The sequence below is a fragment of the Falco peregrinus genome, chromosome 1 (genome assembly GCF_023634155.1).
Source record: "Falco peregrinus isolate bFalPer1 chromosome 1, bFalPer1.pri, whole genome shotgun sequence".
NCBI classification, from domain to species: domain Eukaryota; kingdom Metazoa; phylum Chordata; class Aves; order Falconiformes; family Falconidae; genus Falco; species Falco peregrinus.
This window is the reverse complement of record NC_073721.1, coordinates 98,298,637-98,312,036: the sequence shown is the minus strand read 5'-3', so window position 1 is coordinate 98,312,036 and position 13,400 is coordinate 98,298,637. Positions and strand designations below refer to the sequence as shown.

At 39.1% G+C, this 13,400-nt stretch overlaps 1 long non-coding RNA gene across 1 annotated transcript; it reads right to left on the bottom strand.

The window, feature by feature from the left end:
• Positions 1-7,869: 7,869 nt before the first annotated feature.
• LOC114011835 (uncharacterized) lies at positions 7,870-9,723 on the bottom strand. Its single transcript, XR_003553935.2, has 3 exons — positions 9,318-9,723; positions 9,103-9,186; positions 7,870-8,957 (listed from the first exon to the last, which is right to left on the bottom strand). It is a non-coding gene; the product is annotated as an uncharacterized LOC114011835 (long non-coding RNA).
• Positions 9,724-13,400: the final 3,677 nt, after the last annotated feature.

Below are 13,400 nucleotides of genomic sequence, written 5' to 3'. Positions count from 1 at the left end.
AGTCTGGCTATAATAAAGCAAACCAACCTGACTAATCCAGATCACACAGCTGATCCAAGCGCTAGCTCACCTGCTGGTGTTTTAATGGGGGAACAGTAGATGCCATTTGTACTAGAGGCTAGTGATATTTGAGGCATGCCCAGACTTCTGTCAAAGTAAAAAGGGGAAGGGTCTTAAAGTAAAAAGAGGAAGGGTCTTATGCTCAGCAGAAAAAAATTGGGACTCAGGGTTGAAGTTTTGTTCAACCATAACTCTATGGTGTCGTCATGGTTTGCTTTTGTGCAAGAGGTGTAAGCTCTGAACCTACAGCAATTTAGTAGGAGCATCACAAAAATCACTTGAAGGCAAAGGTCTGCTCATGTAGAGCTTTTTATGTTCTAAGAGCCTTAATGCTGTTGGTGCAAGAGAGAAAAATAACGCTTCCCTCTCAGGGCTGCTGTGAGGATACAGCCACTAACATTAGCGCATTCTGCAGGTGGTACAGAGTTCAGCAGGTAGGTGGTTTGCCCTACGACTAGGTGCAAAGGGGTTTTTTTAAACAGCCTGTCTTTCCTTGAAACAGTTGCATTGCATGTGCAAGAGATCTTACAGCAGTTGGGAGCTGAGGATGTAGCTATATAGCTAACTTTTGCTGTAAGACCTCTGAAGCCATTAAAGCCAGAATGGCTTCAAGCAGAAGGTATTTTAAAGGTATCTCTATAATGCATTTGTCTAGGTAGGTGTAAATCCTGTAAAACTTTCATTTCTCCTTCAGCAGGCCTCTAAATCATCGATTTCAGACCAGCTCTGCATTAGTCTATGAGTGTTTTATGTAAAAAGCTGTTTTCTTTTTCACTGCTTCAGCTAATTGAGGATGTAACTCATATGAAATTAAAACCTTTTACACATTTATTTTGCATTTCGAAGTATTTCATCTTCACAAGGAAATGAGAGTTATTTATATATGTGCATATAGAATTCGCTCTGTAGACAGTAAAATTCAACAGTATCTATTCTCACAGTGTCTCAGCTGGTGATTGTAACTGCTAGCAAAACTGAAGGAGAAAGATAGGACTGGTTTTCTGCATAAGCTGTGACACCAAAGTCAACATCCATTTAATAACTGACAGATATTCAGAGCTTTATCAACCCACCTACAATTCTCATACAAATTTGAGGGCTCAGTTGTTTGAGAGCTTCTCTATCTGTTTTCTCTTGCTCCCCCGCCACTCTAAAAGTGACCCTTCTCATACCATTAACCATGAACCAGGTGATTTTCTATTGTGCCTCAAGGCCAGCTAGAGCCCTTCCTTCTTCAGTATCGCTACAGGCCACCAGGAAGTGAGGCTCTTATGTTGCTTAAGTAACACCTTCACACACAACTGCAGAAGCTGACAGCTAAGATCTTCCCTGCCAGCACAGCTCTTGCAGCAGAGATTTAGGCAACAGCTTCCTGAAGATTCTTAACAGTCAGAAACCAGCAGTTCCTGGAGATATCTAGGTTTGTGTAAAACAAGTTACTTGTTATTTTGAAGAGTAAAAGAAAGAGAGCAAGTATGAGCAAGGGGAATGATCTATCTAGGCATGCGAAATATCCATTATCAACTAACTAAAAAAAAAAAAAAAAAGAATGTTCTCTCAAGGAAGAAGTGTTTTTTCATCTGTTCTATTACTTTGTTCTCACTTGTGTATTTAATTGTCAGGAAGAAATTCGAAGGCATACCCATGGATGCCCAGAAGAGGAGACTATAAAAACCAGCAAGCTTTACTTCAGAACGCAGAATTTTTCAGGAGAGATTATTGCAGAGATGACAGGTAGTACTGACTTAATCAGCTCTGAAAAAACAAGAGAATTGAATTTTCTATGCATTTAAATAATTTGAAGTATTCTATAAAAGAAATCTTGCTGCTAAAGGTAAACTAGTTTCAGTAACAACTCATTAATGAAAGATGTGTTTGCTGATGTATGATACTGTGAAGGATTATTCTCTCATGTAAGAGTGTAAATGAGCGATATCTTCACTGAAGACCATACACAAGCATTACAGGAATGACAGGAGAACTACAGCTTTTAGTTCTGGTCCCAGCCATGCCACAGCCTTTCGCTGATACTTCAAGGAGCACTGGAGTGCTCTGTGCTGCGAGTCCCCTTGTTGTGAAGTAGTGTTAACAACGCTTATGTGATGTGACATTGCATTTGGTCAGAGGAACCCCACCCAAAAGTTTGTCAACTGTCTCTTTTAGATGGTGAAGAGGAAGAGGCACTTCTAGGCACGATCTGTCTCATCCTAGAACAGATGTTTAAAGCAAGTCAGAAACATTATGAGCTGGAAGTGCCTCTCTCTCTCCACTGGCTATGAAGGGAGACTAAAGCCTTAGCCCAAATGTAGACCTAGATGAAAATAAAGTTTGAGCTCTATTTCTCTTTTTTCCTCAGGTATGGCTTGACTTTTAAGATACCCGAGGTGCATTCTGCTACCGCCCTTCTATTTGCACTGCAGTTGCAAAGCAGAGCGGTCAGGCAGTTATCTAGCTGAATGTTAGGATTTCTTCTTTTTGTGAGAAGCAAGGGCGTTGGAATTCTTCATCTGGCTAACTACGAGGCTGCATGATTGTTAGTGGTGGCACAGGAGGGAGCACGGCAATAGGGCAGGGTGGCCTTTTGGAGTACTGTGGAGTTAGGTGAGCTTAGGTTTATCATGAAACAGCAACCAGAGCTTTTATAGTGTTTCCACACACACACCCCCAGCTACATTCTATGTTTGTGGATTACTTTCTTATAGCCAGTTTCTGCCTTTACCTTCTCTCTGCCTATAGCACGTGGTTGCTGTGCAGCCAGTTGTTTATACTAGCTGTTCCCATTCTGCACTAAGTGTTTTTGCATGGGTGGATGTGCACTAATGTGACTTACCTCAGAAGCTGAAAAGATGCTGTAGTACAACGCCCCTGCACAGAGGAGCTTTATCCACAGTGCCTCTTCGTGTAGGCTCTTCGCTTTCACGCAGTGGTGGCTCTTCTGGAAGAAATGATACTGAATTGCAAGCCAGGTGATCCTGCTCCTTGTCCCTGGCAGCCAGAGCTGGTTGCGCAGAAGACTTTTTCTGGGGAAAGGGGTGATTTTTATCGGTTCACTATATGTCTAGAGAATTTCTTAGACAGATAGTACAAAAAAGAGCATTCTGTGAGTACACAGCAGGCTGCTTCTCGTTGGTAAATGGTGGTAAATCAGGGGAAATGTGTTAAGACTAAGCTACTGAAATAAAGTATGTGATTTCTGAGAAGTTAGTATCTTAGAAACACAGCTATCCCTTACCAGGTGACAGTATCAATAGCAGTCAACTAAAGATTATGGATCAATCCCTTTATGCATTATCTCATATATACCTTTTTGTAGCTAAGAGGTTTCTGTATGTTTTGCATTTATTTTTTAGCTCTTATTACTGCTGCATGTGAATCTAGTGCAAAGATAAATCAGCTGCTGTCTGCATTGAAAAGCATTGCTTATGAAGTTGAATTACTGGCTGAGAAGCAAACCCTTTGTGAAAGACAGAACACTGTGCTGTGGTATGTGTTCATTTGAACATGGAAAACCATACCGGCAAGATGCTTAAGAAGAACTGAAATTTTATCAAAACGTGGAGAGTAGTGCTTGGCCCTCACCCCTGCAGCTAGCTGCAAATGTTCCTAGGCAACTCTTTTCTGCAGGAGCAAGTGTGATTTTTAAGATCTTGTTTCTTGAACACCAGAGCCTGCCTGCTGCTGCCTGCCCTCTGCCGTCCTGATAAAATTGCTTACAGAAAACTGTCTGCAGCTTTGCTTCTCACACTGGCAGGGAGAGTTTTCTCTTTCAACAATTCACGTTAAGGAACTACTACAGACAAAAATCACAATTTTCAGTTAAAAAAAGAACTGTGGAAGGAACTCTGATTCAGTAACTGTGCTAGAGATCCATCTTTCTCTTCAAGAGTTACCCTAAGAGGATACAGGATCTTGGGAGATATTTGTTTTTTCCCTGCCAGATTTCATGTTACTGCCACCTTCTGCCATGCTGCTAGAGTTGTTCGAAAATAAACCACAACGCATTTTCTTAGGGAAAGCCTGCTGTCTTTGTTCTTTCAGTGCTTGCAAGCAGCCCTTCCATTTTTAATGAAACTTGTGGAAAATAATCACATCAGAAAAAGTAAAACTTGTGAAAAAGTTATAACACAAATAACTGAAAGCCCTTTCATTGGAATGCAAGGCCTTAGATGGTCTTCATCACAGGTGCTGGCGCATGTCATGCTTTATAGTATGTATAGTGCTGTAGTAGACTGAGTTGCTAACGTATGGGTAGGCAAGTATTCATTTCAATGACCACCAGAACCAAGTCTTTGATCTGAATGAATAGTAGGAAATACCATCTTTTTTTTTTTCAGTGAAGAACAAGAATACTTGCAGAGATGCTATCATGAAAGAGTAGACTTGCTGAATGAAAGGATGGCAACAAAAGTTAACACAAATGCTCTCTTAATTGAAACTTGTAATAAAACAAAGATACAGAAAGAGACATAATCAGGGCGAAAGCAGCATTAGCAGAATTGGAAGAAAAAACAGCTGAAAAAATGAGTAAACTCGAGAGAGAGAAAGAAGAATACGATAAAAAGGTAAAGGTTTTGAAATGTACTTCACGGTTTTACAGATAGTTATATAGTGCCAAAAATGAAATTACCTTAGAAATTATTCCAGATATATCTTGCTTTCTTATAAGCAGCTAACATATGTCTCCACGGCAGCAGAAACAGAAAAGTGACTGTCTTGACATAGATGCACACATGCTGTTTTGACTTCTGCGCTTATGTGTGTGTGGTATGTATGCATATATGTCCACACATACAAACATGCACGCATCAAAATTGCATAGTGTATGAAATTTGTTTTCTGGCAGCACATCTCAGAACGTCATGTCTGTATTTGTGCTTCTTACTGACTGTGGGACAAATAGTTATGCACTGGGAATTCAACCCCTCCAGGCAAACTGCTTAAAATAAAGGTACCTATGTTTTCCAGCAGGCTCTGGGATAAGGTTTTACTGTTTTTTATATTCTGCCCTATTATATTTATAGCCATTGTGTATATTTGATATCCCTTCTGAGCAATAACATAAAAACAGATGATCAGAATAAAAGAAAACTTTAGAGTAGAAAATATGGTTTAATCAAGTTCCTACACTGGTATAAAATCACATGAAATTTTGACAGATCAGTTCCTAATTTGCATGTTATATTAATTAATTATTGTTTCTTTTTCTTATAGAATTTTGTTGTTTGGTACATCACTAAGGCTTTTGCAGAAATTTATTTTCTTCCAGTGCAAATTTTGTGCTTATTTTATTTTGGAAGGCTTCAGATGTTTTAGTATTATTTTTTAAACAATGCACAGTACATTGCCCAATTAATTGTATTACTTTTAATGTAGAAGACAGAGATGGAAAAAATCCTTGATACTCAGGAGGCAAAAACTTCCAAGAAAAAGCATGAATTTGGGAACTTACATACAAAAATTTTGGACCTACAGCATTTGATAAGTCTGAATTCAATGGTAAGTTATATACAAAATTGTTTTGGGTCATTAGTGCAAAGATCAAAATTCAATTTCGTAATTGATCAAAGTAAGGGCAATTTACAGAGAAATGCAGTCCCTACCTTTGAAGAAGAAAAATAAGCTTGCATGATGTCTAATTGACTGACATTACTAACTGTTAGTTCCTCAGTTATAAAGTCGCTTTAAAAAATAGAAGGCCCATATAGACTGTTTTTACTAGCTTAATGGAACAGCTGGCTACTCTGTGCTAGTCAATCTATTTATCAGGACTTTGTTGTAGGGAATGTTAAAAAAGGTCAGCGAGACCGGGCTTGGATCCCAGTCCTGCACATGCTTCTGGTGGAACCAGTTGGAGGGCTAGTTGAAAAAGAGAAAAGATGATCAATAGATATTTAGTATATCCAAACCGTGATATAAAGGGAAGAAACATAGAAGACCGTTCAGATATTATGAAAGTGTTTGTACTGGAAAAGTGTTGTAGAAACTAAAAACAGAAAGGAGACTGTATTATGCTCCACTGCCTGGGAATGCATTCAGCAGTCTAAGTAACTCCACGCTGGTGAACGTGACAGTTTTAAGGAGGCTCAGAATCTGGAAAGTCAAAGGTAAAAGACAACCAGGCTTTCCCTGTCTGCCACCTATCTGATACTGGCTTCCAGTTCAACCCTGCCCAGTCCAAAACCCCACTGTTGTTTTCCCCTCTTACACTCATTAAGATGTCATTCTAAAATCTTATTCTTTTGATGACTAAGATTATTTTTTCTGAGTTCCAGTCTCCATTTTCTAATAGACAAGCATGCCTTCTTGCTTTTGTAACCGTGTTGTCTTTTATCCTTTTCATAGTTGACAAACACTAGGGTTTTATGAATGTGAAATCTTGTCCCTCTTAGCCTTCCAGTTTGCTAAGCTAAATTAAACTAACTATTTGGTCCAGACTTAAACTAACTAATTTTAGGCACTTAAACGAGACTATCATCTTAAGACTCCTCCTCCATGTTCAGTAAAAACAAAGCAGCACTTCAAAAGGTTTTAATGTCTTTTTTTGCATTTCCTAGATTTTGTCAGCATCCCAGACTCCTACCTGAACCACTTTGATTGTAATCCTGAAGTTACAGGAGATAGGTCTGAGTCTTCCAATCTCTTAACTTAGGCTTCCAGTGCCTCTGGGAATGCTGTGTCTCCCTTATCTGTTTTTCTCCCTGTTTCAACTTATTTCTGCTTCTGTATCTGTCACCAGAGTAATACTTCAGTAGAAATTACTGTACTTAGCAAAGCAGAGAAAACTCTTTTTCTCAGCGGAGGAGAATGTAAACAGAAAAGTGGATGAAAGAATAGAGGCTGGTAAAAAAAGGCATGCTGAACTACTTGTGGAGGTATGTTAAACAGCAATTATTATAACCCGTTATATCCAGTGCTACAATATGTTCATGCTGTACATAACCAGAGTAAATTGGTACCTAAGTAACCTACCTCCAAGGGCCAGTTCTTTGTAAGTTATTAAACATGTTATCAGGTCTAAAGTTCATAAATAGCTGAATCTCCATTCTTGGAGATATTAAAAAATTATTCAGACATGGTCCTGGGCAACTGGCTTTAAGTGACCCTACTTGAGCAGGAGGGCTGGACCTCTAGAGGCCCCTTCCAACCTCAACCATTCTATGATTCTGTGATTTGACCTTAACTCCTATTAATAACAATTTTAAAGCAATTATTTATCTTGGAAGATGTGTTTTGAATGCTGATTGCTCTCATTTTGCTCTAAATGCTTATTTCTGAGTGGTCCATATAGTATATATTTCAGAAATTACTCACTGACTTTCATTTTGCTTTCCATTAAGGGATGGAAAACCTTGAGAAAGAGCTTTTTCAGTCTGAAAACCAAGTAAAAGTCCTGAGTCAAGAAGCAAGTAATGGGGAAAATGATTACAAGAAATATAATGAGTATTTTACTAAGAAAATAAAATGTCTGGAGGTAAGTTTTGTTGTTCTTTTATTAACCTTGGGAAGATTTCTAACGGTTGAATTAGCGATATTTGTTGTACCTCATTATGGCTATGCTCATTGGAGCTATGCTTAAATGTGATCTATCTGTCAGTAATCGTTTCAAGAAAATTCTCTGCTTTTCAGGTTGGTGGGTTTTGGGGGTTTGGTGGGTGGGGTTTTTTTAATGCTCAAAAAGACTTAAGACCCTCAGTTTGAGACACTGGAATCAGTACACAACCATATATGTACATGTACATACATATCCATGTATATACATATCCATGTATATACGAGTGTCTATGTGATAAGAATGCAGCGAAGGTGCTTCTCAGAAAGGATGCTTCCCATTTTAAAGTAAAAATATGTGCAGGACCAGATTCAGTCCTGAGATATGTTCTGTTTAGCCTTGCAGTGAGCCTCCCAGTGTCTAACCTGTTAATGTAGAATGTTTCATCATTTTTGGGTAAACAGGCCAACGTTCATGGAGATATGACAGCTTGATTTTAGACACTGGTCAGTCTCCTCTGTATTACTGTGTTCTAAATCTATTGAAGTGACTTATGGTGTGCAAGACATAACCCAAGGCTACATAGTGTCAGTGTTCTTTAAAACACTGATGAGCTTTCTTTCCCAAAGAAAGTAGGACAATGAAATGCTGAATATGAACTATGCAGAGCTTTCAAAGATTTTGAGTGCTTCTCCAGTGTTTGGTATATAGCATGTGCTCTGTCCCCAGGGAAACTGTCTGACCCTTGGTCAACAGTCTGATTTGAGGTAGGATAAATCAGATGCCAGGAGTGTAGAAAATACCCTCTTTGTATGTCTGACCTTAGAAAGGCAGATTTACAGAAGGCATTGAGGATCTTTCTCATTTTGCTGGTGGACAGGTTATGCTCCAGTATCATGCAAGAGAGTTATAGCCATGTAACTGCCCAAGCTTCCCTAAAAATCAGGGCTGAGACTGTGACTGCTAAGTAACCAGTTGTGCTGGATTCATTCTCATATTCTTTCTGGCAGCTAAACTATGCAGTATATACAAAAGAGATGCTAAATATACCTTTATACTCTCTCTGTTTTTTCTTTAATATGATCCATACTAGAAGAGTTTTTCCCTCATCTGATATAATGCTGACGAAACTGTTATCAGAGGTTGCCCTTTGTGGCCTGACCTGGACAGAGCCAGGTTGAAAAAGTTATTCTGTTTATTTTCATTCAGTGACACACTTTAACTATTTCTCCTTTTTTAATTTTTTTCCTACTTTGCTTTCATTTCCTACCTTTTTGATGAAACAATTGAAGTTGCTTTGTTTTCTTTCCCATTTTTCTGTTGGAGCTTTCAGCATTTTCTCATACTTGCTCTCACCTACGTTCATCTACAAAATGATTCTGTCTGAATGCTGTCTCATGGAGGTGATCTGTGTAAGGGGAATAGATTCCTAAGAGTCATGTCAGATCAGGTTCATTCTGCCCTGTTTGGAGCATCATGTTGATGGATGATATCAAAGGAGTCTGTAGAAAGGAGACTCAGATCACCTTTCTTTCTCTGCCTTCTTCACGTACCTGTTTCTGCCGAGGGAGCCATTTCATCTGTTCTCCATATTTTCCAGTTTTCTCATTCTTTTTGCTCAAGCTTCTGCTACAGTCCTAAAGAAAAAAAAAAAAAAGAAAAAAAAGAAAAAAAAAAAAGACTACAGCTCATGAGCATACCCAAATATCTATACTTTGAGGTTTTCTGATATTTCTAGTCATTAATCACAGAAGTGGATACGACTTACCTGACTTCAGAGTCCCAGAGCGAACAAAAACATGTAATGCAACATTTGATGTTAATCTCCTGTAAATAAGTGAGTTCAGAGTCCTGGTGTTACTTCATATCTTGGGCTCAGTATCATTTATTTGGCTTTATTTCCTGGGCATCGTCTTGTCTTTCTCTTAATATTGTTCTTCAAGTCTCCCAGCCCACATGGGTTGTTCCTGTTCTCCCTTTCTGTGTTTTTTACCTGTTGCAGCAAAAGAGCAGAGATGTATTTGTCCACTGAAAAGTCATTTAACTCGTGCCTTGTGTTTCTTTGACGCTAACCGAGATGAGATTCCACTATGCTGAGAGATGCACACATGTAGAATTAGACTTTTTTTGAGCTCTAAAACCAAAGGTCAGATTTCATAAAGCTAAGGAATGAGACAGAGAAAGATTAGTAAAGGTATTTAGGTGATGATCTGCTTAGTCTTTAAGAGCTAATAGTTGCTCTTCCCCGTGTTGATGTTACAGAGTGCAAAGATTCCCAGACTGGTAAGTCTGTGCAGCCCTTTTAGAGAGGGATGCACAGCTCGGATCCAGGAGCATTGTAGTTACATTTGTGTTAAACAAATACTAGTATGGTTGAAAAAATATGCTTAGGAGCAACAATATGAGATGGGTCAAGCCACAGAATGACATGCTGATAGGAAAGGACATGTGGAATAATGTGAAAGCACTCCATATTTGTGGTAAGACAAAGAAATGTTTGTTTTGCCTCACTGATGGGTCAGTAGAATCAAATGCCTAATGTACTAATGCCATCAGAGAAGTAACACCTTGGGCAAGGACAGGGAAGGAACCAGTTAGCAAACATACCTAGAAAACTCAAAGCCTTCAGACCATCTGAGTCTAATGAATTCCTTCAGGTATTTAAGTGCCTGGAGACATTTCAGAGCTATTCATGATTATATTTAAGTGCACATCAAGAATAGGTGAGTGAAACTCAAATCGACTTCAGTTCCCAAAATAGCCGTACAGGGCAAGACACAATGGTGGTCCTACCAGGATCTTGTCTTCTGCAGTGATCAATAGTCCTGCTTGGAGAAGTAATGGGACAACAGTCAATGTCCATGACAAATGAAATCTCAGGAACTTCTTTGGATGGAGATGCTATATGCATTTAATAGCTTTATGGAATTTTATGCTATGCTGGATCTTCAGTGCAATATTCTTCTATCACCGATTGATTCTTTTAGCTCACATATATACATTTATCCTCCATAACAACCTATAACATTATTTATTTAATAAGGAAAATAATCTTCTTTTGTTTTAAACCCGTGGTCTCAAAAGTTTATTGGCATCCTGCAGCTCTTGCATTATGAGAAACAGTGAATAATTGTTGTCTTCTCATCTTCTCCAGCAAAGGTGTGTGATTTTTACACACCTTTATTGTATGTCCCTTCAATTGTCTCTTTGCCAGGCTGAAGAATCCCAGGTACAAAAACACAGTTGGAAAAAATCATCCTAGGTAATAGTTACCCGTGCTTTACTGACAAAATAGAATAATGGTCCCTGTTAGTTTGCAGGAAGTCTGCTTCTGCATACTGGAATTAATCTATTTTTTCCTGAATGACTCAGGTAATAGGATAGAGTGAATGCCTATCATAGCTGCAGATGACCAACACGGTAAGAATGGGAGCACCCTGTGCGGGGCAGAACTGGAGTTCAGAATTATTTTGGCAAGTCGGAGAAGTAATTTGGGGGCAGGGGAAAGGTCATAATAATAATAAAAAAATCCACATTTTTGTGTTTAGGTAGAAACAGTTGTCTGTACATCATGAGGAAGATATTTAGGCAGTGATAAATAGATCTATAGCAGAAAAGGTGAACATAAGTCAATAAAGATTAGTAGTAATGAAGAAGACAACTTTTCAACCAGTCTGGGGAGATAGTCTGGCAAGGCTTACGGTGCATGTTCTTTATTCTAGCTGGTTTTGATAGGACACAGCTGGAGTTTGTGATCACTTCATTTAAAGGAGGCTGTAGATTATTTAGAGATCCAAGAGGAGTTCAGTAAAGATTACCAAAAAAAGGTTAAAGAAATATGCATCTTTTCCATTTAAAACAGGTCAATCTAAGAGAAGACAAGGCAGTAACTACCAAATAAATAAGAATTCATAGCAACCTGATAAGTTTTTCTCTTTGCCCACCTGTTGAGACAAATAACAGGGAACAGAACAGATTTAAGAAAAAAATAGGCCCTAAGAAAGCATTGACAGCACAGAGAGTAAAACCCTGGAATCGGTTGTCTGAGACACGGTATTTCTACCACTAGGGTTTTTAAGGACAAATCAAACATCTGGCATGTACTTAGGTCTAATTGATTCTGCTGTAGAGCAGAGAGATGGACTAAGATGATCTCTTGGGATCACTTGCAGCATTCTTTTCTCTCTTTGGTTTTTTTTTTTCTTCCCTCTGGATATGTTGAATTATTAATGCATTAAATGCTTCTCATATAGATTATTGATTAATATTTTGTTTCATTCAAGAATAACATCAAAACTGCAACTGAAGATCTACTTTAAAAAGAACAAGAATTAAACATAAGCAGGCTAACCTTGGAAGAAACCCAGAGAGAAACAGAAGAGAAATATAAAAAATATGAAGAACTGAGGAAATTATTGTTGGGTAAGTATTAAGTAGCTCCACTGTATAGTGGGGCTTTCTCTTGTTGTTTCCAAAAATGGCGTGCCATACCCCGTTGTCTGCCTATGGCTTAGGTGAACTATGAAACACGTATAAATCAAGCTCTTTGCAACAACTGTAATCTATAGACACGGCCATAACACATATATAAAGCATTTTGTAAAAAATGCCTAACCAGTTAAACAGGTCACTTACTGGTACAACCTAGTTTTATTTATAACAGCTTAACTCTAATGTTCAGTCATTACGCTACCTAAAAACCCTTTCTCTGCTTTGTAGAAAAGAAAGATCAAGAGGTAAAAGTCAAAAGAGCCATTCAGCACTCAGTCAGAACTACTGAGAAGCTCAAGGAGGACATGGAAGTAACTTAGAACTTCCTTCTGCAGTTTCCACCATTGTGGAACACAGTGAACTGCAGATTCAAGTTAGCGAGTATATTGGAGCTTGACAGTGTTCCTTTTCAGTATGATGTTCTCCCTGTTCGTTTCTTTGTCTCACAGAGAACTAGTTGTGGAACATGATGTAACATAAACAGCACAAGGCAAACCTGGCCTTTTAAATGAATGTGCGGGGCTGTGTTTAATTTGGAAGGAAACAAAGAGGAATACCCGAGGGCAAGACACCTCCCTGAGGAATAATCGATATCATGTATCTGCTCCATTCTGTCGGGGGTTGTAGAAAAAGGCCTTCCTGCCACGTGAAGGGGGCTGAGATGAACGTGCGATGCAGAATAGGCCTGTGCAGTTTGGAATATAGGCTTTTGAAAATATTTTGTACACCTTTTGGTCCCTAGGCTATCAGCATAGTAGAATATCCTTCCCTGTAGAACACATGAAGTAAAAGTGTTTTGCACGGTTTGCTGCCTGCAAGCACCGAGCTCTACTGCTGCAAGGGCAGCTGCCTGAATCTGCCCACGCTAGCGCCGCAGGTGCTAGGTACCAGCTACTCTGCAGCGTTATCCGATTATACCTTATGGAAACAAAGGCTTGTTTCGGGAAGAAAGCTCTTGATTAGGCTACAAAGATACTTCCCCTTATGTTCAATGCACTAGCAGAAGCCAAGAAGCTCTGATTTTGCTGATGCCTGTATTGCACAAATGCTTTTTATGGCGCCTGACCTGGGCTGTCTTCATGCATTTCAGCCAAACATGGGACAGTACAAGCTGGGTACTCATACAGCTGATCCCATGGAATGAGCCCATCCTGTTCTGGGGAGCGAGTGAGGAAGGGTTTCCTTGTTTGCGCGTGACGTGTGCTGCTCTGGCTGTTCTCAGCATCCTCATCCATTTCATTTGGTAGCACAGACATAGCTGGCTTGTGTTGGTTTTGGCAACTGTTAAAATTTGTTCAACAAGATGAAATGGATGCTGTTGTTGAAAGACAGCATGTCCAGAGAAATTCATTAACCTTTG